Below are 27,659 nucleotides of genomic sequence, written 5' to 3'. Positions count from 1 at the left end.
CATCTCTCTTATACCAGGTCCTGCGCTATCCTTCCTCGCTGAGAATAAACGTCTCCATGTGAATGGGCACCTATGAAAACCTCTCATGAGACTAACATTCTCTTTCTCTGTGGAGGGGTACTGGACCTGATGCAATTAAGACACTTGTGACTAGGAGGCGGAGTGCTCGGTCAGAAGGCTAGACAATACATTTGAAAAAACTGACCGTCACATCCAAACATAGATCAAGTGTGAACAGGTGCTGAACCTTAGAGTCACCAACTCCTATACAGTCAAGCAAAAAAGGCAGCACACTGCAGCGCTAACACATGCAAAAATGAAACACAGAAATTGAACTGCATTACTGCACTAAAATATGAAAAATGAGAGCGTTTAGCGCATAAAAAAGGCCAATTTTATGTGTACCTGGTAGCCACTTTACGGCATCTCTCTTATACCAGGTCCTGCGCTATCCTTCCTCGCTGAGAATAAACGTCTCCATGTGAATGGGCACCTATGAAAACCTCTCATGAGACTAACATTCTCTTTCTCTGTGGAGGGGTACTGGACCTGATGCAATTAAGACACTTGTGACTAGGAGGCGGAGTGCTCGGTCAGAAGGCTAGACAATACATTTGAAAAAACTGACCGTCACATCCAAACATAGATCAAGTGTGAACAGGTGCTGAACCTTAGAGTCACCAACTCCTATACAGTCAAGCAAAAAAGGCAGCACACTGCAGCGCTAACACATGCAAAAATGAAACACAGAAATTGAACTGCATTACTGCACTAAAAATATGAAAAATGAGAGCGTTTAGCGCATAAAAAAGGCCAATTTTATGTGTACCTGGTAGCCACTTTACGGCATCTCTCTTATACCAGGTCCTGCGCTATCCTTCCTCGCTGAGAATAAACGTCTCCATGTGAATGGGCACCTATGAAAACCTCTCATGAGACTAACATTCTCTTTCTCTGTGGAGGGGTACTGGACCTGATGCAATTAAGACACTTGTGACTAGGAGGCGGAGTGCTCGGTCAGAAGGCTAGACAATACATTTGAAAAAACTGACCGTCACATCCAAACATAGATCAAGTGTGAACAGGTGCTGAACCTTAGAGTCACCAACTCCTATACAGTCAAGCAAAAAAGGCAGCACACTGCAGCGCTAACACATGCAAAAATGAAACACAGAAATTGAACTGCATTACTGCACTAAAAATATGAAAAATGAGAGCGTTTAGCGCATAAAAAAGGCCAATTTTATGTGTACCTGGTAGCCACATAGAGGTTTTCATAGGTGCCCATTCACATGGAGACGTTTATTCTCAGCGAGGAAGGATAGCGCAGGACCTGGTATAAGAGAGATGCCGTAAAGTGGCTACCAGGTACACATAAAATTGGCCTTTTTTATGCGCTAAACGCTCTCATTTTTCATATTTTTAGTGCAGTAATGCAGTTCAATTTCTGTGTTTCATTTTTGCATGTGTTAGCGCTGCAGTGTGCTGCCTTTTTTGCTTGACTGTATAGGAGTTGGTGACTCTAAGGTTCAGCACCTGTTCACACTTGATCTATGTTTGGATGTGACGGTCAGTTTTTTCAAATGTATTGTCTAGCCTTCTGACCGAGCACTCCGCCTCCTAGTCACAAGTGTCTTAATTGCATCAGGTCCAGTACCCCTCCACAGAGAAAGAGAATGTTAGTCTCATGAGAGGTTTTCATAGGTGCCCATTCACATGGAGACGTTTATTCTCAGCGAGGAAGGATAGCGCAGGACCTGGTATAAGAGAGATGCCGTAAAGTGGCTACCAGGTACACATAAAATTGGCCTTTTTTATGCGCTAAACGCTCTCATTTTTCATATTTTTAGTGCAGTAATGCAGTTCAATTTCTGTGTTTCATTTTTGCATGTGTTAGCGCTGCAGTGTGCTGCCTTTTTTGCTTGACTGTATAGGAGTTGGTGACTCTAAGGTTCAGCACCTGTTCACACTTGATCTATGTTTGGATGTGACGGTCAGTTTTTTCAAATGTATTGTCTAGCCTTCTGACCGAGCACTCCGCCTCCTAGTCACAAGTGTCTTAATTGCATCAGGTCCAGTACCCCTCCACAGAGAAAGAGAATGTTAGTCTCATGAGAGGTTTTCATAGGTGCCCATTCACATGGAGACGTTTATTCTCAGCGAGGAAGGATAGCGCAGGACCTGGTATAAGAGAGATGCCGTAAAGTGGCTACCAGGTACACATAAAATTGGCCTTTTTTATGCGCTAAACGCTCTCATTTTTCATATTTTTAGTGCAGTAATGCAGTTCAATTTCTGTGTTTCATTTTTGCATGTGTTAGCGCTGCAGTGTGCTGCCTTTTTTGCTTGACTGTATAGGAGTTGGTGACTCTAAGGTTCAGCACCTGTTCACACTTGATCTATGTTTGGATGTGACGGTCAGTTTTTTCAAATGTATTGTCTAGCCTTCTGACCGAGCACTCCGCCTCCTAGTCACAAGTGTCTTAATTGCATCAGGTCCAGTACCCCTCCACAGAGAAAGAGAATGTTAGTCTCATGAGAGGTTTTCATAGGTGCCCATTCACATGGAGACGTTTATTCTCAGCGAGGAAGGATAGCGCAGGACCTGGTATAAGAGAGATGCCGTAAAGTGGCTACCAGGTACACATAAAATTGGCCTTTTTTATGCGCTAAACGCTCTCATTTTTCATATTTTTAGTGCAGTAATGCAGTTCAATTTCTGTGTTTCATTTTTGCATGTGTTAGCGCTGCAGTGTGCTGCCTTTTTTGCTTGACTGTATAGGAGTTGGTGACTCTAAGGTTCAGCACCTGTTCACACTTGATCTATGTTTGGATGTGACGGTCAGTTTTTTCAAATGTATTGTCTAGCCTTCTGACCGAGCACTCCGCCTCCTAGTCACAAGTGTCTTAATTGCATCAGGTCCAGTACCCCTCCACAGAGAAAGAGAATGTTAGTCTCATGAGAGGTTTTCATAGGTGCCCATTCACATGGAGACGTTTATTCTCAGCGAGGAAGGATAGCGCAGGACCTGGTATAAGAGAGATGCCGTAAAGTGGCTACCAGGTACACATAAAATTGGCCTTTTTTATGCGCTAAACGCTCTCATTTTTCATATTTTTAGTGCAGTAATGCAGTTCAATTTCTGTGTTTCATTTTTGCATGTGTTAGCGCTGCAGTGTGCTGCCTTTTTTGCTTGACTGTATAGGAGTTGGTGACTCTAAGGTTCAGCACCTGTTCACACTTGATCTATGTTTGGATGTGACGGTCAGTTTTTTCAAATGTATTGTCTAGCCTTCTGACCGAGCACTCCGCCTCCTAGTCACAAGTGTCTTAATTGCATCAGGTCCAGTACCCCTCCACAGAGAAAGAGAATGTTAGTCTCATGAGAGGTTTTCATAGGTGCCCATTCACATGGAGACGTTTATTCTCAGCGAGGAAGGATAGCGCAGGACCTGGTATAAGAGAGATGCCGTAAAGTGGCTACCAGGTACACATAAAATTGGCCTTTTTTATGCGCTAAACGCTCTCATTTTTCATATTTTTAGTGCAGTAATGCAGTTCAATTTCTGTGTTTCATTTTTGCATGTGTTAGCGCTGCAGTGTGCTGCCTTTTTTGCTTGACTGTATAGGAGTTGGTGACTCTAAGGTTCAGCACCTGTTCACACTTGATCTATGTTTGGATGTGACGGTCAGTTTTTTCAAATGTATTGTCTAGCCTTCTGACCGAGCACTCCGCCTCCTAGTCACAAGTGTCTTAATTGCATCAGGTCCAGTACCCCTCCACAGAGAAAGAGAATGTTAGTCTCATGAGAGGTTTTCATAGGTGCCCATTCACATGGAGACGTTTATTCTCAGCGAGGAAGGATAGCGCAGGACCTGGTATAAGAGAGATGCCGTAAAGTGGCTACCAGGTACACATAAAATTGGCCTTTTTTATGCGCTAAACGCTCTCATTTTTCATATTTTTAGTGCAGTAATGCAGTTCAATTTCTGTGTTTCATTTTTGCATGTGTTAGCGCTGCAGTGTGCTGCCTTTTTTGCTTGACTGTATAGGAGTTGGTGACTCTAAGGTTCAGCACCTGTTCACACTTGATCTATGTTTGGATGTGACGGTCAGTTTTTTCAAATGTATTGTCTAGCCTTCTGACCGAGCACTCCGCCTCCTAGTCACAAGTGTCTTAATTGCATCAGGTCCAGTACCCCTCCACAGAGAAAGAGAATGTTAGTCTCATGAGAGGTTTTCATAGGTGCCCATTCACATGGAGACGTTTATTCTCAGCGAGGAAGGATAGCGCAGGACCTGGTATAAGAGAGATGCCGTAAAGTGGCTACCAGGTACACATAAAATTGGCCTTTTTTATGCGCTAAACGCTCTCATTTTTCATATTTTTAGTGCAGTAATGCAGTTCAATTTCTGTGTTTCATTTTTGCATGTGTTAGCGCTGCAGTGTGCTGCCTTTTTTGCTTGACTGTATAGGAGTTGGTGACTCTAAGGTTCAGCACCTGTTCACACTTGATCTATGTTTGGATGTGACGGTCAGTTTTTTCAAATGTATTGTCTAGCCTTCTGACCGAGCACTCCGCCTCCTAGTCACAAGTGTCTTAATTGCATCAGGTCCAGTACCCCTCCACAGAGAAAGAGAATGTTAGTCTCATGAGAGGTTTTCATAGGTGCCCATTCACATGGAGACGTTTATTCTCAGCGAGGAAGGATAGCGCAGGACCTGGTATAAGAGAGATGCCGTAAAGTGGCTACCAGGTACACATAAAATTGGCCTTTTTTATGCGCTAAACGCTCTCATTTTTCATATTTTTAGTGCAGTAATGCAGTTCAATTTCTGTGTTTCATTTTTGCATGTGTTAGCGCTGCAGTGTGCTGCCTTTTTTGCTTGACTGTATAGGAGTTGGTGACTCTAAGGTTCAGCACCTGTTCACACTTGATCTATGTTTGGATGTGACGGTCAGTTTTTTCAAATGTATTGTCTAGCCTTCTGACCGAGCACTCCGCCTCCTAGTCACAAGTGTCTTAATTGCATCAGGTCCAGTACCCCTCCACAGAGAAAGAGAATGTTAGTCTCATGAGAGGTTTTCATAGGTGCCCATTCACATGGAGACGTTTATTCTCAGCGAGGAAGGATAGCGCAGGACCTGGTATAAGAGAGATGCCGTAAAGTGGCTACCAGGTACACATAAAATTGGCCTTTTTTATGCGCTAAACGCTCTCATTTTTCATATTTTTAGTGCAGTAATGCAGTTCAATTTCTGTGTTTCATTTTTGCATGTGTTAGCGCTGCAGTGTGCTGCCTTTTTTGCTTGACTGTATAGGAGTTGGTGACTCTAAGGTTCAGCACCTGTTCACACTTGATCTATGTTTGGATGTGACGGTCAGTTTTTTCAAATGTATTGTCTAGCCTTCTGACCGAGCACTCCGCCTCCTAGTCACAAGTGTCTTAATTGCATCAGGTCCAGTACCCCTCCACAGAGAAAGAGAATGTTAGTCTCATGAGAGGTTTTCATAGGTGCCCATTCACATGGAGACGTTTATTCTCAGCGAGGAAGGATAGCGCAGGACCTGGTATAAGAGAGATGCCGTAAAGTGGCTACCAGGTACACATAAAATTGGCCTTTTTTATGCGCTAAACGCTCTCATTTTTCATATTTTTAGTGCAGTAATGCAGTTCAATTTCTGTGTTTCATTTTTGCATGTGTTAGCGCTGCAGTGTGCTGCCTTTTTTGCTTGACTGTATAGGAGTTGGTGACTCTAAGGTTCAGCACCTGTTCACACTTGATCTATGTTTGGATGTGACGGTCAGTTTTTTCAAATGTAAAGGTTACTTCGAGGCAGCGGACTTCCGATACAGGGGAAAGCATGATGTTGTTGATTGTGATAGATAGGTCAGGTAAGGAAGATCTATGGGACAGAGGAAAGATGATGAGTTCAGATTTGTCCACATTGAGTTTGAGGAAGCGAGAGGAGAAGAAGGAGGATATGGCTGATAGACACTGTGGGATTCTGGACAGCAGAGCGGTGATGTTTGGGCCAGAGAGGTAGATCTGAGTGTCATCAGCATAGAGGTGGTACTGGAATCCATGGGACTTTATGAGAAGAGTAGGGGTCCTAGAACAGAGCCTTGGGGACTCCAACAGAGAGAGGGTGGGATGAGGAGGTAGTGTGGGAGTGGGAGACGCTGAATGTGCAGTTGGAAAGGTATGAGGAGATCCAGGATAGGGCGAGGTCTTTGATGCCAAAATCTATCTATCTATCTATCTATCTATCTATCTATCTATCTATCTATCTATCTATCTATCTAATTTCTCTCCCTATATATACAGCTCTGGCAAAAATAAAGAGACCACTGCGAAATGTTCAGTTTGTCTGATTTTTCTCTTCATAGGTATATTTTTGAGTAAACTGTAAATTGTTCTTTTATTCTATAAACTTCTGACAACATGTCTCTGAAGTTCCAAGCAATAATTTTTGTATTTTTTTTCTGACAAAGATAAATGGTCAAAATAAAAAAAAACACTGCTTTAAGACCTCAAATAATGCAAAGAAAACAAGTTCATAATCATTTAAAAACAACAATACTAATGTTTTAACTCAGGGAGAGTTCAGAAATCAATATTTAGTGGAATTACCATGATTTTTAATCACAGCTTTCATGCGTCTTTGCATGCTTTCTATCAGTCTTTCACACTGCTTCTGGCGCAAAAATTTAAGCAGTTCTTCTTTGTTTGGTGCCTATTCATCATCCTCTTGATTATATTCCAGAGGTTTTCAATGGGGTTCAAGTCTGGAGATTGGGCTGCTCATGACAGGGTTTTGATGTGGTGGTCTCTTAATTTTTGCCAGAGCTGTAGTTAAGCTGCAGAGTGGCAGGAATAACTAATCAACTTATCACTCAATCTCTGCTTAATGAGGAGAAAGACCGGGTAGTTTTAACATACGTGGAGCTCCCGATGACATCGCTCCACATCAGTAGATGAATTTTCACAACTGCTCCACCACTAGTGTTGAGCGATACCTTCCGATATGCAAAAGTATCGGTATCGGATTGGATCGGCCGATATCCAAAAAATATCGGATATCGCCGATACCGATACCCGATACCAATGCATATCAATGGGACACAAAATATCGGAATGGTTCCCAGGGTCTGAAGGAGAGGAAACTCTCCTTCAGGCCCTGGGATCCACATTCATGTATAAAATAAAGAATAAAAATAAAAAATATTGATATACTCACCCCTCCGACAGCCCCGGTTCTCACCGGTCCAAGCGTCTGCCTCCGTTCCTAAGAATGCAGAGTGAAGGACCTTTGATGACGTCACGGCTTGTGATTGGTCACGTGACCGCTCATGTGACCGCTCACGCGACCAATCACAAGCCGCGACGTCATCGAAGGTCCTTCACTCCCTGCATTCTTAGGAACGGAGGCACCGCTAAGAGCCAGGGTCCGCCGGAGGGGTGAGTATATCAATATTTTTTATTTTTATTATTTATTTTTTACATGAATATGGATCCCAGGGCCTGAAGGAGAGTCTCCTCTCCTCCAGACCCTGGGAACCATACGCATTGCACACTTCCGATTCCGATTTCCGATATCGCAAAAATATCGGAACTCGGTATTGGAATTCCGATACAGCAAATATCGGCCGATACCCGATATTTGCAGTATCGGAATGCTCAACACTATCCACCATCCTTCACTAGCAGTCAGTATATAATTACAGTTTTACATGTCGCTCAGCAGCTTCTACTTCTATCACTATCAGGGTGCAGTCAGACTGCCGTATTACTCGTGCGAAGATCGCATCGCATCGCAACTCTCAGACTGGCCGCAGGCTCTCTTGACCTGAGTGTGACAGCTGCATAGAAATACATGCTCTCATGCTCAGGTCAGGAGAGCTGACAGCCAGTCCTAGGAGTGCAATGCGATCCTCGCTCAAGTAATATGGCAGTCTGACTGCAATCTCACTCTGGTCTTTGGGTGATCAGAGTATTTTCATTCTGATCAGAGCATAGACCAGTGTGACAATGATAGGTAGTGAAGAGGAGGAGTAGCAGGGAAAAGTCTTCTAATAAAGTAGCAGTATGTCCCTGGGAGCAGCGTGCACTCACTCCACAACAATGAGGATGGTACCTGCCCAGAGCAGTGAGACCACGTGGCACAGAACAGATACATCACTCCTATGCTGTGGACTGATGTAGTGCCTCCAGGTGTGTCATGAAATGATGGTGACTTTTTATCGATAGTTGTAGTAGTAGCATATCGTTTGCTCTTTCCTTAATTATTTATTTCTTATATTTAGAATTTGTTTTTACTTTTTTACCTGTAATATATTAGAATAAAAAAGAGAGCTACAGTATTTCCTGAGAGGTATTCTTGAAGAATAGTTTAGAGCCGGACCAGGAAGGGCTTTTTAGGCCAAAGAAAGACAGAAATGGTGAGGAGCAGCATACTGGAAGTGTACAAAGAGCTGATAAAGGAGCAGGAAGCCATCATTATGGGTAGATGACTAAGCAACAAGGTCAGCTTAAAATGGAAAAGCTTCAGGGTAATATACATAGGATCTAACACAGTGACCTTTTTGTTTATACTGGTGAGGCCAAGCATGTCTAGTTGGCATGTGACCTTGTGTAGGCAAATCAAATACTTACAGTCTCGTGCCCATGATGTGAGGATTCACATAGAGTGATTGCAGACTTTTAGCCTAAGGCCGGACACCTCCTTTAAGATCACTTCTCAGTTTTTTAAGCATTGAAAAATATTGAGTCCCATTGCTTTCCTTCTTGCCCCCACATTAATTTTTTTAATATTTGATTTTATATACTTCACAGCATGCATTAACTATGCAATTCTTGCCTACGATACAGTATATACCATGGTGGAACATAAATATATTTAAGTGAAAAATGGATTATTGTTTCATGGAACAGAGTTTATTGAATGTTGTCTATAGGCTTCTGCCTTAGACACAGTCATGGCTTGCCCTTAGGTTGCACCAGCAACCCTGAAGGGAGAGTTAGTGTGACACATGTGGATCACATTGACTGCTATGATATTAAAGTTCCAATTCATTATTTCACTTCCCAAAATATATAGGCAATTATTATTTGACTTTTAAGGCACTGGAATTGGCAAATCGAATAGTCTATAGCTATATGGAACTTTGGTTTCTGAAGATCAGTGGTGGACCAAGATCATGAGGCTATCATTTTGCTGCCCCTGTAAATGTAGGGGGAAACTGGTATAGGAAGCACAAGGTGCCATATGTAAACCACATCATCTAATGGAACGTTTATATACATTTTCATATCCAGACAGAGAGACCCATATACAAGAATTGTAAATTAGAGGGAAAAAAAAATGAAGTTGCTCCTCGTATGATGCCCACTGTGCAACAGATTCTACCTAGCGATGAATCTGGGCTGTAGAAACATAAATATGTCACATAATATCCCGAGCATCAGACAAGTAAAGATATCCAGGATATTTATGGGCAAATCTTGTGAATTAAGTAGAGGAACTAGCTGTTTATGACACCATAGACAGAAGATGAATTCCTACACAATGCGATATGACTTTCACGGGATGTGTTTGACAATAAGAGGGAATATCAGCAGAAGAACAAATTGAGCATAACATTTATCTTACAGGGTCTTTAGGGTAGCATAGCTCTTTCTAGATGTATTACCCTGGAAAGCCATCATGAAAAATGTGTCCTATTTAACAAAGTAAGCAGCAGTGCCATAGGATGTTTAGCAGCTATCTATCTTTCGTCTTCATTTTAATTAGGAAAACAAATGGACAATAAATTTAGAGCAAAGAATAAACATTAATCTTTAAATCAAAAGGATTTACACAGAGATTACGATTAATCACGTGCATGGAATCTCATATTTTAATAGTGTGATGACCTTAGTTACTTCGTTTAATCACTAAGAGGAAATCAATTTTCTAAAATTGTAATTTGGATTATGGCCAAACCCAATGCCATTAATTCCCCTGACACTAACGTGTTAAAATTCTGTCTGCGAAAGTTATTTAGTTGTGTTTCCACATTGCTTGCTTTTCTGTTTTTAGAATATTCATTCAGATAAATCTGTGCAGCAATTGCCTAATCTTGCTGCATTTAAGTAGGATAATTGAATCTCAGGTTTGCAAATGTAGTTGTTACACATGCATACGTAAACTGGTGTATATTGAGTTTTACCTGATGATGAATATTTAAGACAAAAGGTTCAGGATTACGGGTGAGACTGCTCCACAACAAACAGAATTTAAATTGAATTCCTTTTATTGCTTTACAGTAAATATTTGTTGCAAAATTTACAGGTAATGTGGGGTTCATATATCTGTGCAGTAGTCCCTGCGCATGTAAACAGCCGATCTGATTCACCGAATATGCAGCCAAGTGCTTTCATGATACAGATGTGTAACGCTGCGGCTTTAAAGCCTTTCCAGAGAAGTCTTTCCAACATATCTTTTTTTGTTACGTGTAGCCTGATTTTTATGGATTAAAAGAAGTTAAGTTTTTAAGGTTTGCAAAGCTTTGCACCCCTAAATAAAATTTTACCCCCAAAGTTTTGTGCCCCAAAAAGTAGTACATTTGTAGTCAAGTTTTAGCTACAAGTGGCAACAATATCCCACGGTTTGAAATCGAACCTGTGGCCTTAAAGGAGATAGATATTTAATTATTTTAATTATGATGCCGTGGTGGTTCGGAAGTAAAAAACCCACATACTTACCAACAGATACCTCGATATTCCTTCATGTAATTTCCATATCTTCCGGGGTCCCCAGCTGTTTTCATTAAGATCCTAGACTAAACTTAAGGTTCTATTTACACATCAGATTTTTCATAGTTATGTACTCGTTACGTTCCATGGGCCTTTTTCCATACCAACTGCCTTCAGCAGAACATTGGAGACATGGCCAATTTTTGTTCGTTTTCTGAATTCAACTTCCCTCTTGAATGAATGAACAGCAAACTAACGTCACTCGTGCTCCATACACATGCTGTACATTTTTTACTAACTAGTCTACTTTTGTCCATCATTATTATTTTCTCATACAAGAAAAACAGATGAAATATGGATGGAGAAAATGGACCCATGGACCAACAAGGGATAAGAATCGGGTCTATCTCACTGATGAAAATATGTTGGGAGATTTTTGGGTACAAGAAAAAAAATGATGTGTGCATTTGGCAAAACTCTATGAACGTATAAAGAGTCCTTTCTGTCGGAGCTGAGCAAAAATGTTCACAAGACTCTGGACCAGTCACCATGTCGGTAGCCTGTGGCCTCCGGGCCAGAGTACTGCAAACCTCCTCCTATCTGTCTACATTAGTGATGAGCGAGTATACTCGGAAACCCGAGCAATGAGTATACTCGCTCATCACTAGTCTTCATTATTCCCAGTTCTTCTTTATTCAGAGAAACTTCATTTGTGGGCTACACCGCTATGATGTTGTTGTGCCAGGCATACTAATCAGAAGAGGCACTAGAGGCGCTGACAGGTAAAAGGAAGTTCACACTAGAAGAAGGCCCATGTACAAGAACAGTATATGGGCACTTTGTAGTCCAATAGTCCATCATATTGTACCCCTTTATATGTCTGTGACCCCTTATATGTCTATGACAGCAGCTGGGTACTACTTTTGAGGTGGTAGTGAACCCCTTTGAATTTAGGGCCCGTTTGCTTCTGCACAGTTTGCACCATTGATTGTGTCCACCCCTGGTTTGCAGGGCTCTCTAGTCCAGTGGCTTTCTATGAAGTGCACTCTTCTATTTAGCCCCTTTAAGTTTCCCTTATTAGGGACTTTAATAGACACCTTAATTTAAAAAGTATAACCCTTGGGGCATGATAAACTTGATGCATGATATTAACGTTATGAAACCATCACATGTATAGTAAGATATTACAGCCGCTTATAAAGTATACATTGTTTAGAATTTCTCTGCAGAACGTTCCTCCAGAAGCTTTCATTTATTTTTTCAAAAAGGAAAGTGAAAACCAAGTGTTTTTTTTACCACGTTCCCACAGGACTTGCTAACATATGGCACTGTTAGCACTATAATTATGCCAGTGTTTATTAGTTAAGTAAAAATCACACATCTTCTTTAAGGAAATTAACCTAGACGACTGGAATCAATATACTGCATCCCCTCCAGAATGAATTGCAACATTTTCCAGCAGACGTTAGTTTCCCAAGGCTCGGAGCTCACCAATTATGTCGCAGGACTTCGGAATTGCTGACAATGAGCTAAGAGTAATGTCTTTTGTTATCAGAGAGCAATTAAACGTGAGGTGAGTGATGCGGCGCGCAGTCTGGGCAGTCAATAGCTCAAATTATTTGGAAGATTATTAACTGTCCGGGGTTCTGATATTGATGAGCTATGCAGGGTAGGTCATCAATATCATATCGGTGGGGGCGCAGCACCAGGAACCTGCACCAATAAGCCATCAGCTTTAGTACTGGGCCAAAGTAAGTAGTGATCAGAGCTGAAACGCACAGCTCTTTACACTGCGTAGTAGTTATTCACAGGTACTGCAGCTTAGCTCCAGTTCGCTTGAATAGGAGCTGAGCTGCAACACCTGAGTCGGTCACTACATAGTGAAAGGAGCTGTGCTAATTTTGCTCTGATGCTATGGGCTGTCTGTTGAAAAAATGGACAGAACATAAAAGACATACAGTGATATGTAAATATTCCATTAGGCTGGGCTTCCACATTTAGGTTTTTGGAAGCAGTTTTTGAATACAAAGCCAGGAATGGATCATAATTGGGCAACTTCTATTAGGTCTCATCCAGACATCGAAGAATCACTGGACCCTGACACACAGACTGGATGCAAGTCTCTTGACCCAAACTTGACACCCTCATATGATATATGCTTAGAGACTGTCAATTTGAGGCCTGGTGACTACGACCAGTCCGTGCAACGCTGTCCGCACTTAAACCATGTCTCGTGGACGTCTTGATGAGGCTTTAAGAAAAGACAGACATTTTATTTGAATTTATTCTTGGTTTTGACATTGTAGTAGATGAGGATTGCCGATGGTTAATTCTGCATCCCTAACCACTCATAGATGTGTACCTGAATGTGTGCACAAGTGTTCAGTTGAATATCTATCTCTGTTAGACTGAATACTACTGTATTTTGGAGCAAATTGGGACCCTTTGTTGTCAGGAGCAATGGGTAAGGTGTTAATAATTATATAAACTCTTGTTTACTTGGTCTTGAAACTATGTACAATAGGTAGTAGATAGTGATGAGCGAGTATGCTCGTTACTCAAGATTTTCGACCATGCTCGGGTGATCTCTGATTATTTTGGGCATGCTCAGAGATTTAGTTTGTGTCGCTCCAGCTGCATGATTTGTGGCTGCTAAACAGGCTGAATACATGTGGGTATTGCCTGTTTGCTTAGGAATCCCCACATGTATTCAGGCTGTCTAGCAGCCGCAAATCATGCAGCTGCGGCAACACAAAATAAATCTCCAAGCATGCCCAAAATACTCAGAGATTACCTGAACATGCTCGAAAATCTCGAGTAACGAACATACTCGCTCATCAGTAGTAGTAGGTAAAACACTTGAATTCTTCATTTGTATTATATGACAGAGGTACAAACATTTTAGTTGCGGACGGCGACACATAACTTGTGAGGAACGTTACTGCCGAACAACAGGTTAAGTTGAAGACATCCATCTTCCCACTATGGGGCCACACGGGTCAAGGTGTTTTCGCTTTGACCTTTGCACTCTGCACTACACTCTGTGGACTATATGTGGACTATATGAGGGAGCTTCTCTAGCTGCCATACCTTATGGACTGGCTGATCCCGTATTCCCTCACAAATACCTCCAGGTCTGGCTAACACTATGATCCATACTTAAAATTCTTCTTCTATAGATGCCCCAACTTGCCTGCTGAGAGGAGAAACTGCTGTCTCTTACAAGATCATGAAGGATCTAGCTACCTTCTTTTGAGACTGATCTTCTCTGCACACACCCAATATGGCTGACAATGTTGAGAGTACTCTTCCTTTCTCTGTAGCTGAATTAGACTCCATAAACAGGAACTAAGCTCCCATTACCTTCTTACTCCTCCCCAAACCATAGGTTGCCCATAGAGTTAACCCTGTCCACCCCAGTACACAAGAAAACTGCAGCCTACACGAGGTGGAAAACACATAAAACAACAGAGAGGGTTTCAGACATCTTCTCCACCTTTAGAACGGAATTAAGAACTTGAATATACGAACGCATCCATAGGGGTATTCCTAACAATTGCACTTAAAACTAATCTGTCCAGTCATTTTTGCATACCATACTAATAGCATCCTAAAATAGGGCTTGGGTAGCCCTTTCAGAACTTGTAACTTTTATTTCTGCACATGGCCCCGTGGTGCTGCTCTAATCCCCCCCACAAATTTATTGTCGCATACCGTTAAGTCAAGAACATGTAAATGAGAAATTAATATTCACCCCTTCCCCCACTTATAATCCTACCCATCCTTCTGCACTGACTTCACGGATTCAGTAAGACTGCTGTATGGCTGAGGATCACATTGCAATTCTTAGACTGGCAGTCTGCTCTCCTGACCTGAGAGTGACTGCTGCATAGAAATACATGTTGCCATGCTCAGGTTAGGAGAGCAGACCGCCAGCCTGAGGATTGTGATGCAATCACCGGGGTAGTAACTCAGCGGTCTGACTGCACCTAATAAATAACGCCGGTCAGGAGGGGTGGGTGGGATTATTGGGGGATGAAGGGGTTAATATTCATTTGGCAGTTACATACACTTGATTTGTTAGCGTGCATGTAAATGTGAACTGAAAATTCACCCTTCCCCCGCCCACTACTCTGCACCGGCATCAATGGTTCAGTCAGACTGCTGATTTACTCACCCAAGGATCGCATGGCAATCCTGACCTGAGCGTAGCAGCATGTATTTCTATGCAGCTGTCATTCTCAGGTCAGGAGAGCAGACAGACAGCCCGAGGATTGCGATGCGATCCTCGGGCATACGGCAGTCTGACTCAATCACTGACACCAGCAGAGGCGTAGGTGGGATAATGGGCGGGAGAAGTGGTGAATATTCATTTGCTATTTACATATGCTTGACTTGCTTGCACGCAACAATAAATTTGTCTGGGGCAACACAATGGGGTGAGGTACATAAATAAAAGTTGCATATCCTGAAAGGGTCGCCTAAGCCCTATTTCAGGATACTGTTAGTATACTACACAAAAATCACCTGACAGATTCCCTTTACAGGGGCGGACATAGCTGTGGTGCAGCCTGTGCAGATGCATGCAGGGGCCCATTTTCACATCCAAAGTGAGTCTTTATAGTGAGATTAATGTCCATCCATAGAACTAACCTGTGAGTAAATGGCTCAAACTGCACAATAGATCTTGTATTATTATTACCAGACTATACAAAGGTCCTGCAAAGAATAAAGCACAGAACATATCAGGTTCTGAAGATTATATTAAAGGTAAAATAACAGAGTTGTGAGTGAGATGAGCTCCAACTCATTATTACAGAACGATTACATGCTCTCCCACCTGGGTGAGATAATTGTCCGGCTGCCTGGGTGTCCTCACAGTTTGGGTTTCATGCATGGGAAGCATTCTTCATCAGTAGCCATTGATTGGAGCATAGATGTTATTCGATACACTTGTAAAAAGATATAGGGAATTTTCCACAGTCAATTAGATCTGTGCAGCAGTAAATTGCATATTTGTCAGATGTACGATATGGTAAGAATGCATCCTGAGCTGTATTTTCCATTGCTTTTTATGTGACACATCAATAAACTTCGGCACAGGATAAAACTGTGACAAATAATACGAGAAATCCTGAAATATCAGGTATACATATAGAAATCAGACATATCAGGGATATATATAGAGATCAGACATTTTGGAGCACAGTATATACCAAACATACTAACAATATTCATTGTTTTTAGCATCATAGGAGAAAATACCATAAAGCTGGAATCTAGGGCCCGTCATATGGCTCACTGCCTGATTGGTGCATTAGTACCAGGTCTAGCAAACAGATTACAAGAACAGATCACCAAATGGTGGCTTTTCAAGTTAGCCATGTGCAGAAGAGCAGATCTAGATGCACATATACCGGGCATGGGTAGGAGAGTTAAAGGAGTATTCCCATCTTCAACAATGTATTCCAATATGTAGTAGGTGTAATAATAATAATAATAGCAAATACCTCCAATTAGAAATGTAGTATAGTTCTTCTGATTCGCTGTGTCTTTTTCCTCATGTGCAGGCATTGCAGGACCTTAGGTATCCATCGCTACGACTACTAGCTAACTATCACTGTATCAGTGGTCATAACCATGGGTACCCAAGGTCCTGCAATGCCTGCACATGAGGAAAGCAACATAGCAAATCAGAAGAACTATTCTACATTTCTAATTGGAGGTATTTGCTATTATTATTATTATTACACCTACTACACATTGGGACAGGATCTTGGAGATGGGAATACCCCCTTTAAATGGGTTAGGCTCAAGTTAGGGTCATACTGCCATTAAGAGAAGGTGATTAAAGCTGGATGCAATAGTATGGTGGAAGTGTTTGATGAAAGAATACCTAATGGCGGTAAGGTGGAAACTTCAGGATGTAAGTGTGCTGCCTATGAGGAAGGGGGCACAAGGACCCAGCATGATTTCTTTGGGGAAGGTTTGGCTGTTATTATAATGGTAACAGAGGCACTAGATGTCACTACTTGGGGCATGCTCTGGATATGGTTTTTGGCCATATATCAGAGCTGAATTTGCTCTTAGATGGAATCTGTCAGAGGGTCTTGCTATGTAATCTGGGAGCAGGGTGATATAGGGGCAGAGAGCCTTACTCCTGTGATGTATCATTTACTCAGCTGTTTTGTAAAGTTTTGATACAATCCCTATTTTCTGCTGCAGATCTGGCAGTGCTCAGAATACTGAGCTCTATATAACACCACCCACACAACTAATTGGCAGCTTCCTGTGTACACTGTGCATCACCAGAAAGCTGCCAATTAGTGGTGTGGGCGGGGTTACACAAGTTAGCTGGACTGGCCTGCACATAAGACCTAGTCAGGCAAGGAAAATCTCCTGCTGATAAAACACTGATTGCATCAAAACTACTACACAGCCTATTAAGTCACATATAACTGGAATCAGGCTCTCTTGCCCTATATTATTCTGATCTCAGATTAAATAGCAAATAGCTGCTGACAGATTCCCTTTAAGGTAAAGATTGTGGACTACTGCCATAGAGTTACTCATGTATCTTTTATGAGTCATTTCAAGAAAGGGGGCCCAGCCATTGTTAGACTAGTGCTCCTTGGGTTCAATTTACGTACATTTGCTTTAAATTGAATCATGAATAATTTTGTTATCATTGAAAATGAAGATCTAATAGTTCAAGACTCAAACAATCTATAAGACATACCTTATAGTGACAAGTTATTTGCTCCAAAGACAGCTCCATAAATTGTTGTTTTTTTCTGGCCTTATGTGCCTGGGACTGCATGGTAGCTTTAGCAGTGAAACCTGGTCGCACAGCCACAGATTGCTCCCGGCTTGGACTGGCCCACAGGAAAGCAGAAGAATCCTCCGGTGGGCCCCTGTGAAGGAGTGGGCCAGCACCCTCTTATATGAGCAGTACTTGGCACAATATGCTTGAATCACTATGTACAGATAAAGGCGGCATCTTATTCATGTAACGACCTACCCAGAACATTGTTATATAAATTTGTGATAATGTCACATTTTCATGCAGTTGAAAAGTGGGGCCCTGGAGCCAGTTACTGGTGGGCCCTTGGCATCCCAGTCCGACATTAGATTGCTCAATGACGCTGCTACTTGGCAGAATAATGCAGGTGAAATAGATTGCATTGCGACCTGCAAGGTACTGCGATCAGGGTCAGCAAGTCACAGAAAATCCATCTGGTCTGACAATTTCTGACTTGCTTGTGGCAGTCAGGGTCCTCTGCAGGTTACATTATGACCCCGTTATCCTACATTATGCCACAGTGTTCCCCAACTCCGGTCCTCAAGAGCCACCAACAGGTCATGTTTTCAGGATTTCCTTAGTATTGCGCAGGTGATTGAATGCTTGCCTGTCCAGGTGATGCAATTATCACCTGTGCAATACTAAGGAAATCCTAAAAATATGACCTGTTGGTCCGGACCGGAGTTGGGGAACACTGCTTTAAGGGAATCTGTTGAAAGAGGGTGGTGCTGTTATGGACAGTAAGGAATACGCTGTCACTTTAAGAGACTGCACCCCCTTGTCTGGTGTGATGGAATGTTCTGCTTCTCCCCTGCAAGAGGCTGTGTGAATGACCTGGAATGTGCAGAGGGTGGGGGTGGAGCCAGAACAGCGTGTGTGAGCTGAAGCTGCTGCAGAGAGAACTTTGTGCTGTTTTCTGCAAGAGAGGACCCACAGCCTGTAACAGAGTGGACTTGTGAGGTTTGACAGACTTTTCCAGGTGCAGCGAGAGTGGCGGTCCTGTGTGAGTTTGAGAAGCCACGAAGATACCGAGAAAGGGATTTACAGTTTCCAGGAGCACCTCCAGGACCCAGAAGCAAGGAGAAGACCACATTTCATGGAGCTGGCAGAAAGCCGTGCGCACCACCATACTGGACTGTTGGGGGCCCTGTTGTGAACTCTGTTTTCAGGCTCCCTCTTGTGGTCACTGGTGGTTTGGTCTGACTTTTGCTTTGGGCTCCCCCTGGTGGCTTTGTTTGTTATCCTGCTGGTCTCTGGCTATCAGCTGGTTCGTTATCCTCTGGGAGGTTCCTATATAGCTCTGTTTTGCTTCCACTTGTTGCCGGCTGTCGATGTAATCAGTGCTACTCAGATTCCTTCTGACTACCTCGCTCCCAGTCCATCCAGGACAAGCTAAGTTTTGTTTGCTCATTTTTTGATCAGCAGTGTTTATCATGTTTTCTTGTCCAGCTTGCTAAAATTTGATTCCCTCTCTTGCTGGATGCTCTAGTGGACTGAGTTTCTCCCCACACACCATTAGTTGGTGCGTGGGTTCTTGAAATCTCAGGATGGATATTTTGTAAGGGTTTTTTATTGATCGCATAGACCCCTGCTCTATTTTCTGCTTTCTAGTACTAGTGGGCCTCTTTTGCTGAATCTGATTTCATCCCTACGTATGTGCCTTCTTCTTACTTCACCATTAATATTTGTTGGGGGCTTCTATATCTTTGGGGATTATTTCTCTGGAGGCCAGCAAGGTCTTTCTTTCTCTTTAGGGGTAGCTAGTTCCTCAGGCTGGCTCGAGACGTCTAGGAATTATTTAGGCACGTTCACCGGCTACCTTTAGTTGTGTTGGATAGGTTCAGATTTGCAATCAGTCCAGTTACCATCTCCCTAGAGCTTGTCCTTAGTTTATTAACTTGCTGGTCTATTCCTGATCCTCAGCCACTAAGGATCATAACAGGGCCCCCCAGGACTGGATCTGAGTCCCCAACATCACCGTGAGTTTGTTCCTGTTTTGTGCACGTCAGGGCTTAGTGAAGGCTTCAATAGTCAAAACACGGCAGCCATGAGGCCTGCTTAGTAAAGGCCAGGGAGGTTATATGTAGAGTAGCATCATTATTTGTTTATTGTTTGCATTTATTTGTGTGACGTATGTTGATTCTGTAACAGTTGGAGCACCGTGCTATTTTACGGACAAGCTAAAGAATATAACTCTCGTAAATTATGTTTTGCCATTGCATACCCCTGTTTGCATCTTCCTCATCCACTTCATTCCTTGCCTTCCAATAAATCTACCCTTTGTTGTTTGCACCTCATCTTGTGTATGGTAGTCTTCCTGCACCGAGGTGGTCCCCCAGCCATCGCTTCAAGTGGTGCTGCGAGCAGGGTACTGTTACTAAGATGGAGGCAGCAGACAGCAACGGCAGGAATGCTAATGTTAATGGAGATGCTGTGGGCATTGGTGGAACCCCTGCAAGGACACTCCCTATGGGCACTGTATTTAGTGTGCTACCAAAGTTTGACGGCAATAATATGCCACTGTCCGACTGGGCGTCCCAGCTGCAAAGCACCCTGAAGATTTATAACATCAGCCCAGACCTTGAAGTGGACATTGCTTTAACTGCCCTAGAGGGAGAAGCCAGTAGAAACATCTGCCTACAACCATAACTCACCTGCAGTACCCTGAAGGAGCTAGTGAAGTTCCTGGAAGAGAGCTACGCGTCTGGGGCGATGCGTGTCCAGGGTGTCAATAACAGAAGGAGATGTCTTTATCGCTGAAAGAAGGTGTGGGATGGACCTTAGCAGTTGCTGCGGGGGCCGAAGAGACGCCATCCCAGAGTGGAGTGGAAGGGTCATCCTTGATCAAATGGAAGTGGATGTGAAGGCTCTGGGCCCTCAGCGTGTGCAAGCAATGGAAGCTATGCTGTGGGAAAATCAGGCCACATTCGCCCGTCATGCCGAGGATTTCACGCCATCACGCATGAGATACCAAGCGAAGAAGCTCATCCAATTTGAGAATGATACTGGCAGATCCCGCCCAAGATGTATCAAGAGGTGAAAACATTACTGAGGCAGATGCTGCATTCAGGAGTGGTGTAGAGTAGTCAGAGCCCTTGGGCAGCCCCGGTGGTGCTCGTCAAGAAAAAGGATGGGACCATCCGGTTCTGTGTAGATTACAGGAAACTCAATGCCTGCACTGTTCGAGACTCGTATCCATTGCCCCGCATCGAGGAATCCTTGACAGCGTTGGGGAAAGCCAAGTACTTCTCCACCCTGGACCTAGCAAGTGGATACTGACAAGTAGCCGTGGCAGAGAAAGACAAAGAAAAAAAGCCTTCATCCTCCCTATGGGACTGTTCGAGTTTAACCGGATGCCCTTCGGGCTCTCCAATGCTCCAGGCACGTTTCAACGGCTGATGGAAAAGTGTTTGGGAGACTTAAATTTTGAGGCTACCCTGATCTATCTGGATGACATCATTGTGTTGTCGGCCTCATCCGAAGAACACCTTGCCCAGCTTGGACAGGTACTCGGAAGACTGCGGGCTCATAACCTGAAGGTGAAGCCAAAGAAGTGCCACCTTTTCAAGAGAGAGATCGAGTACCTGGGCCACATAGTGTCACAAGATGGAGTTCTACCCTCAGCAGAAAAAGTGGCTGCTATTCAGAAGTGGCCAGTCCCTCGAACAGTGAGAGAACTCCAGGCCTTTCTGGGGCTCGCCGGATACTACAGCCGGTTTGTTAAAGGCTTCACAAAAGTGGCGGGTCCTCTCAATGAGTTGCTGAGGGGGACCACTGGAGTACCGAAGACCCAGTAAATCCCTTGGGCCCAGAGACAAGATGAGGCCTTCCAGGCTATAAAGAATGCCCTTACCTCAGCCCTGATTTTGGCCTACACAGACTTCGATCAACCGTTCCTGTTGTACACAGATGGTGGCCTTCATGGACTCAGTGCAGTACTTTCTCAGATACAGGATGGACATGAGAGAGTCATTGGGTATGCCAGCAGGTCCCTGCTAGACAGCGAAAGAAACACTCACAATTACAGCTCTTTCCGGTTAGAGCTCCTGGCCCTGGTGTGGGCCATGACAGAGAAGTTTGCGGGCTTCCTGACAGGGACCAAGATTCAAGTTCGAACAGACAATAATCCCCTTGCCCACCTTGAGAATGCTAAATTGGGGGCCTTAGAACAACTGTGGGTGGCTCGCCTAGCCAAGTTTGACTTTACCATCCGTTATCGCTCTGCTACCGAAAACGCAAATGCTGATGGGCTGTCAAGTGTGACTATGGAGACTCCAATGGGGGATCTCGATGAGCAACTCGAAGAGTAGGAAACCCCAGACTTTCGTAAGTTTAAGCCCCCAGTGGTTGCGGCCCAGTCAAGAAGGGAGGCCTGCGCATTACCCCGGTCTCTGGGGAGAACCAATGAGGAATGGGGACATGTTCAGGATGAAGACAGATGAAATGGTGGGTAACTCAGAAGCGGAATCCTGGCAAACAAGAGAGAGATGATCTGGACTCTGAAATGAAGAGTGTGTTACACCAGTGGGATAGATTGGAAGTGCGAGAGTCAGTGCTATATCGTAAGAGACAACAGCCAAAAGATATGGAAGTAAGGTGGCAGGTGGTCATCCCAGGAAGAATGGCTCAAGAAGTAGCTAAAGAAGCCCACGAATTTGGAGCTCACTTCGGGCCCAAAAAGACCTACCAGTGGTTACAGCGGTATGTGTATTGCCCCCGGTTGGAGTCTGTGGTGGAAGAGGTTTGCCGGCAATGTCGAGTATGTGACCTCATTAAGAGTACCAAACAGAGGGCACCAATCCAGACCATACAAACTAAGGAGCCGCTAGAAGTCTTGATGATCGACTATCTCCTCGTGGGACTTCATCCGGGTGTATGGGTGCCCAAAGCGCATCCACTCCGATCAAGGCGCATGTTTCCAAGGCAAGGTGATGGAAGAACTGTATCGTATGTATGGCATTGAGTAGTCCCGGACCACCCCTTACCATCCTCAAGGCAACGGAGCATGTGAATGCTTCAACCGAACCTTACTTCAAATGCTGAGAACGTTGGAGGAGGATAAGAATGTGTGTTGGCCAGACTACCTGCCGGAGTTGGTCTGGACCTACAACAATCGGGTCCACTCCACCACGGGTTATGCCCCCTATCTACTGCTGTTTGGAAGAGCTGGACGACAGATCATTGAGCTGAATTTGGAACAGCCAGAGGAGCTGATGGAGCGAACTGTCACCTCAGCCGCACAAATACTGTCATTTTGATACAATCAAAATTTTCTCTGCTACAGATCCAGCAGTTCGCTGAATGCTGAGCTCTGTATTACTCCGCCCACATTACTGATTGGCAGCTTTCTCTGTACACTATACTTTTGATGAAAAGTTGCTAATTGGGATGGGGAGTAAACACTTACCGATCCTGAGAATGTGGGTGCCCAGCCCCCAGCATTAGCTGATTCTATTAAAGTCAGTTTTATGGAAAGAGATAAGTGGATTAAAATATTGCTTATCATTGAGTAACGCCCATTACGATTAATCCCAGATAAAACCAACCTATGGTGTCTAATAGACCCCTGGACGAGGAGATCATCCTCTAAGCTGGTCTGTTTTGGTTTTTGGCATGACCATCATTTTCATCCAAGCACACTGATTTCTATTTCTCAAGCTACTTTACTGTTTCAGCTTGAAGTCTATTGATTCCATTTCCTTTATAGATATCGAACATTTGAGGGAGCCCCGTTACACCAATTCACAAATTAGATTTCACTCCTCATATATTTTAGGTCTAGACAGATGAAATTGAATGTTTGATTTCTGTATCCATTCCTTAGACTGGTGGGAGCCATTTGAACTGGTTTACATCCATTGATTTAACAATGAATGAATCTACACTAATCCTATGTTCAATACTGGGATTATTTTCATGAATGAAAAAAGACTTTGTAAATGTCACTAGAAACGTTATAGATCTGACAGGACCTGACACACAAATATGTTGCTAATACTAATTTCTTTTTACTGTTATTTTTAATTTTTTCTTAATTTTTTGGGTTTTTAGAAATAATTTCTAAAAAATTACAAAACAGAATATAAAACGGTTTCCAAAGGGCTGTCATCAGGACACTATAGGTGGAAACACTGTACAGTCATGGGTACAAGAAAAATACAAAATACAGGTTTATTTCAATTCACTCAATACCCCCCCAGACACTACATGAGATCTACAATGTTTCACATGAATATACCCAAAATCAATGCCTATATCAAAAGCACTTCCACATTATACAATATCAAAATATAAAGAAGACGGAAGCTTGATGCCAATAAAAAACCAAAGTTTTATTAATACACATTAAAAACTAAACAAGTCCAATAGCAGTCAGTGGCAGTACATGAGACAGAATATACTGTCTGCAAAGGTAAAATATACCAAAAATACCTATAAACAATCAAATGATCCCAAAATTACTAAGGAAATAAACAAGTGCATATATAGCCCGCAACAATATATATATCAAAATGTACTTTCACTATATATATAAGTTACATCTAAAGAACAACATGTAGATTCTAAGCAAAAAATATAAATAAATATGAGTACATATAAACATATAATGAAAAAAAGCTTACACTAATAGTAGAAAAAACGCATTGATGGCCTCAGTTATAAACAATATGTGGCAAACTGCCTACAACATAATATGCACAGGCTATAATGGCCCCAATTGTGGCATATGAACCTACATATATAATGGCCAGAAAAAAGTGCATATAGCGCTAAAGTGCAAAGCATGAGAAACATATAAATACTCAGTAGAAGATATACATAAGTATACGGACTATAAATAATACATGTAAGCATATACTGAAAAGGAACTTACACCAATAGTAAATAAGCCGCATGAATGGCCTTAGTTGTAAGCAATGTGTGGCAAACTGCCCACAGCTTAATATGCACAAGCTATAATGGCCCTAATTATGGCATATGAGCCTACATATATAATGGCCAGAAAAAAGTGCATATAGCGCTAAAGTGCAAAGCATGAGAAACATGTAAATATTCAGCTGGAGATATAAATAAATATACGGGCTATAAATAATGCATATAAGCATATAAGGGAAAAGAGAACTTATACCAATGGCAAATAAGCCGCATAGATGGCCTCAGTTGTAAACAATGTGTGTCAAACTGCCTACAGCAAAATGTACACAGGCTACAATAGTCCTAACTGTGGCAAATGAGCCTACCTACATATTGGCCAGAGAAAGTGCATATAGCGCTAAAGTGCAAGGTATAAGGAAAGGTCAAGGCATATTTACCCAGGATTGCAGATCAGTAAATGAACCCCGACGCGCGTTTCGCGTTATGCTTCGTCCAGGGGGATAGTCATCAATGACATCCCCCTGGACGAAGCATAACGCGAAACGCGCGTCGGGGTTCATTTACTGATCTGCAATCCTGGGTAAATATGCCTTGACCTTTCCTTATACCTTGCACTTTAGCGCTATATGCACTTTCTCTGGCCAATATGTAGGTAGGCTCATTTGCCACAGTTAGGACTATTGTAGCCTGTGTACATTTTGCTGTAGGCAGTTTGACACACATTGTTTACAACTGAGGCCATCTATGCGGCTTATTTGCCATTGGTATAAGTTCTCTTTTCCCTTATATGCTTATATGCATTATTTATAGCCCGTATATTTATTTATATCTCCAGCTGAATATTTACATGTTTCTCATGCTTTGCACTTTAGCGCTATATGCACTTTTTTCTGGCCATTATATATGTAGGCTCATATGCCATAATTAGGGCCATTATAGCTTGTGCATATTAAGCTGTGGGCAGTTTGCCACACATTGCTTACAACTAAGGCCATTCATGCGGCTTATTTACTATTGGTGTAAGTTCCTTTTCAGTATATGCTTACATGCATTATTTATAGTCCGTATACTTATGCATATCTTCTACTGAGTATTTATATGTTTCTCATGCTTTGCACTTTAGCGCTATATGCACTTTTTTCTGGCCATTATATATGTAGGTTCATATGCCACAATTGGGGCCATTATAGCCTGTGCATATTATGTTGTAGGCAGTTTGCCACATATTGTTTATAACTGAGGCCATCAATGCGTTTTTTCTACTATTAGTGTAAGCTTTTTTTCATTATATGTTTATATGTACTCATATTTATTTATATTTTTTGCTTAGAATCTACATGTTGTTCTTTAGATGTAACTTATATATATAGTGAAAGTACATTTTGATATATATATTGTTGCGGGCTATATATGCACTTGTTTATTTCCTTAGTAATTTTGGGATCATTTGATTGTTTATAGGTATTTTTGGTATATTTTACCTTTGCAGACAGTATATTCTGTCTCATGTACTGCCACTGACTGCTATTGGACTTGTTTAGTTTTTAATGTGTATTAATAAAACTTTGGTTTTTTATTGGCATCAAGCTTCCGTCTTCTTAATGTTTCACATGAGTGGGAACTATTTAATGATGATCTGTAGAGCTTTCATAGTTGTCCACTTTGCTGAATGCAGGGCTGAATTATTCATAAAGCTGTCGGTGCTGAAACTTAAGGGACCCCATGACCGACGGGCCTATCAATTTTTTTTTTTTAAAGGCACTGTTACCTACACTATAGAGCACCAATGGCTAAGGGCACTTTGCACTCCTTGTACATACAGTATATATTTATCACACTGGAGCAATAGCACACATCATTGCCATGGTGGTAGAAGTATGTGAGTCACCCGCCAGGGCCTGGGGTACTCGGTACCGGGTCCGGTCGCAATTACAGGGGTGGTCACGGTGGCAGCGACCTGGTCCATGGCCCTGGGTACTCAAGTAAAAGGGAAAGGTCTCTTAAGGGAGTTGTAATAAAGTTTGTATTCGTGATGCCACCTGTGGTTCTCGGTCAGAGGGACCAACGCTGCTTAAAGGGGTCCTCTGGGGCGATGTTACCGCAGCAAAGATGGTGTCGCTTCCCACAGGTGAAGCGAGTTCCCCAGGGTTCTCAGTGTGTTTGGCAGGGATGGTAAATGCCGGCAAGTAAATGGAGGACACTGGGTTGCAGTCTTTACCTGGTTTGCTGTTGTTGTGGTCAGCCTCAGTCTGGGGTACCGACAACAGGTGTCCTCGGGGTCCATACAGCCCGAAGACAAGACGAAATCCCTTTGCCAGGTCAGTTTGGGAGCCTTCCATTTTGCGATAATTACTAGTCCCTTGCTGCCTGTAGTGTCCTGACAAGGTCCTCGGTTACACTCTGTCCTGGGACAGTACCGGCATGGTAGGCAACTTGAGCCATCTCTTGGGGTCTCTCTACACGGTGACTCCAGGCTCTAATTGTTGCTGTACCTCAGGTATTATGTGGGCAAGTCACTTTTACCTCCCTGCCCTCCGGTTCTGCTGTAGGACTTCCACACAGGCTCAGGCTCCCGGTGCCCGGTTTCTGCACTCTGACTCAGAGGGGCCCAATCACAGCCTTCCTCTAGCTCCTGATCACTCCTCTGCTCCTTCCCTGTCTCTTGTCTGCACCAGACTGTCTAACTCCTCCAGACCAGGATATATATAGAGGGAAGCTCCGCAATAAACGGGTTTAGAGCTCCCCCTTCAGGCCTGGAGTCAGAACATGTTGCATGTAAGATTACTTGCCAAAGGGATCCCTCCTGTCTCCAGGCTTGGCACTACCCTCCCTGAGAGGAAGGCAATACCACTGTGGTACCTGAACTCCTGGGGTGCCACACATGCTTCCATGCAATCCCTTCATAAAAAAAACTTCATTTTTCAATAGGGCAGTTACTAAAATGTATGTTATTTCAATGATTGTATAAGCAGGATCACAAGGGGTGTTGCCAAAATATCTCTGTTTGGGGAGTATTAAGAGGTCTGTTTTTTGTTAAATGAAGAAACAATATGTTTTTTTCAAGCTGTTGAATTATCTCCACTTTGTGATCAGCAACACATTCTTTAGGTAGAGAAGAAGCATTGGTTTCTTAATAATAAAATAATAATAATAATAACTTTTATTTCTATAGCGCCAACATATTCCACAGAATTTCACATTTCAGAGAGGGACTTGTACAGACAATAAAGGCATAAC

The sequence above is a fragment of the Ranitomeya variabilis genome, chromosome 3, assembly GCF_051348905.1.
Source record: "Ranitomeya variabilis isolate aRanVar5 chromosome 3, aRanVar5.hap1, whole genome shotgun sequence".
NCBI classification, from domain to species: Eukaryota; Metazoa; Chordata; class Amphibia; order Anura; family Dendrobatidae; genus Ranitomeya; species Ranitomeya variabilis.
This window is presented reverse-complemented; position numbering follows the sequence as displayed.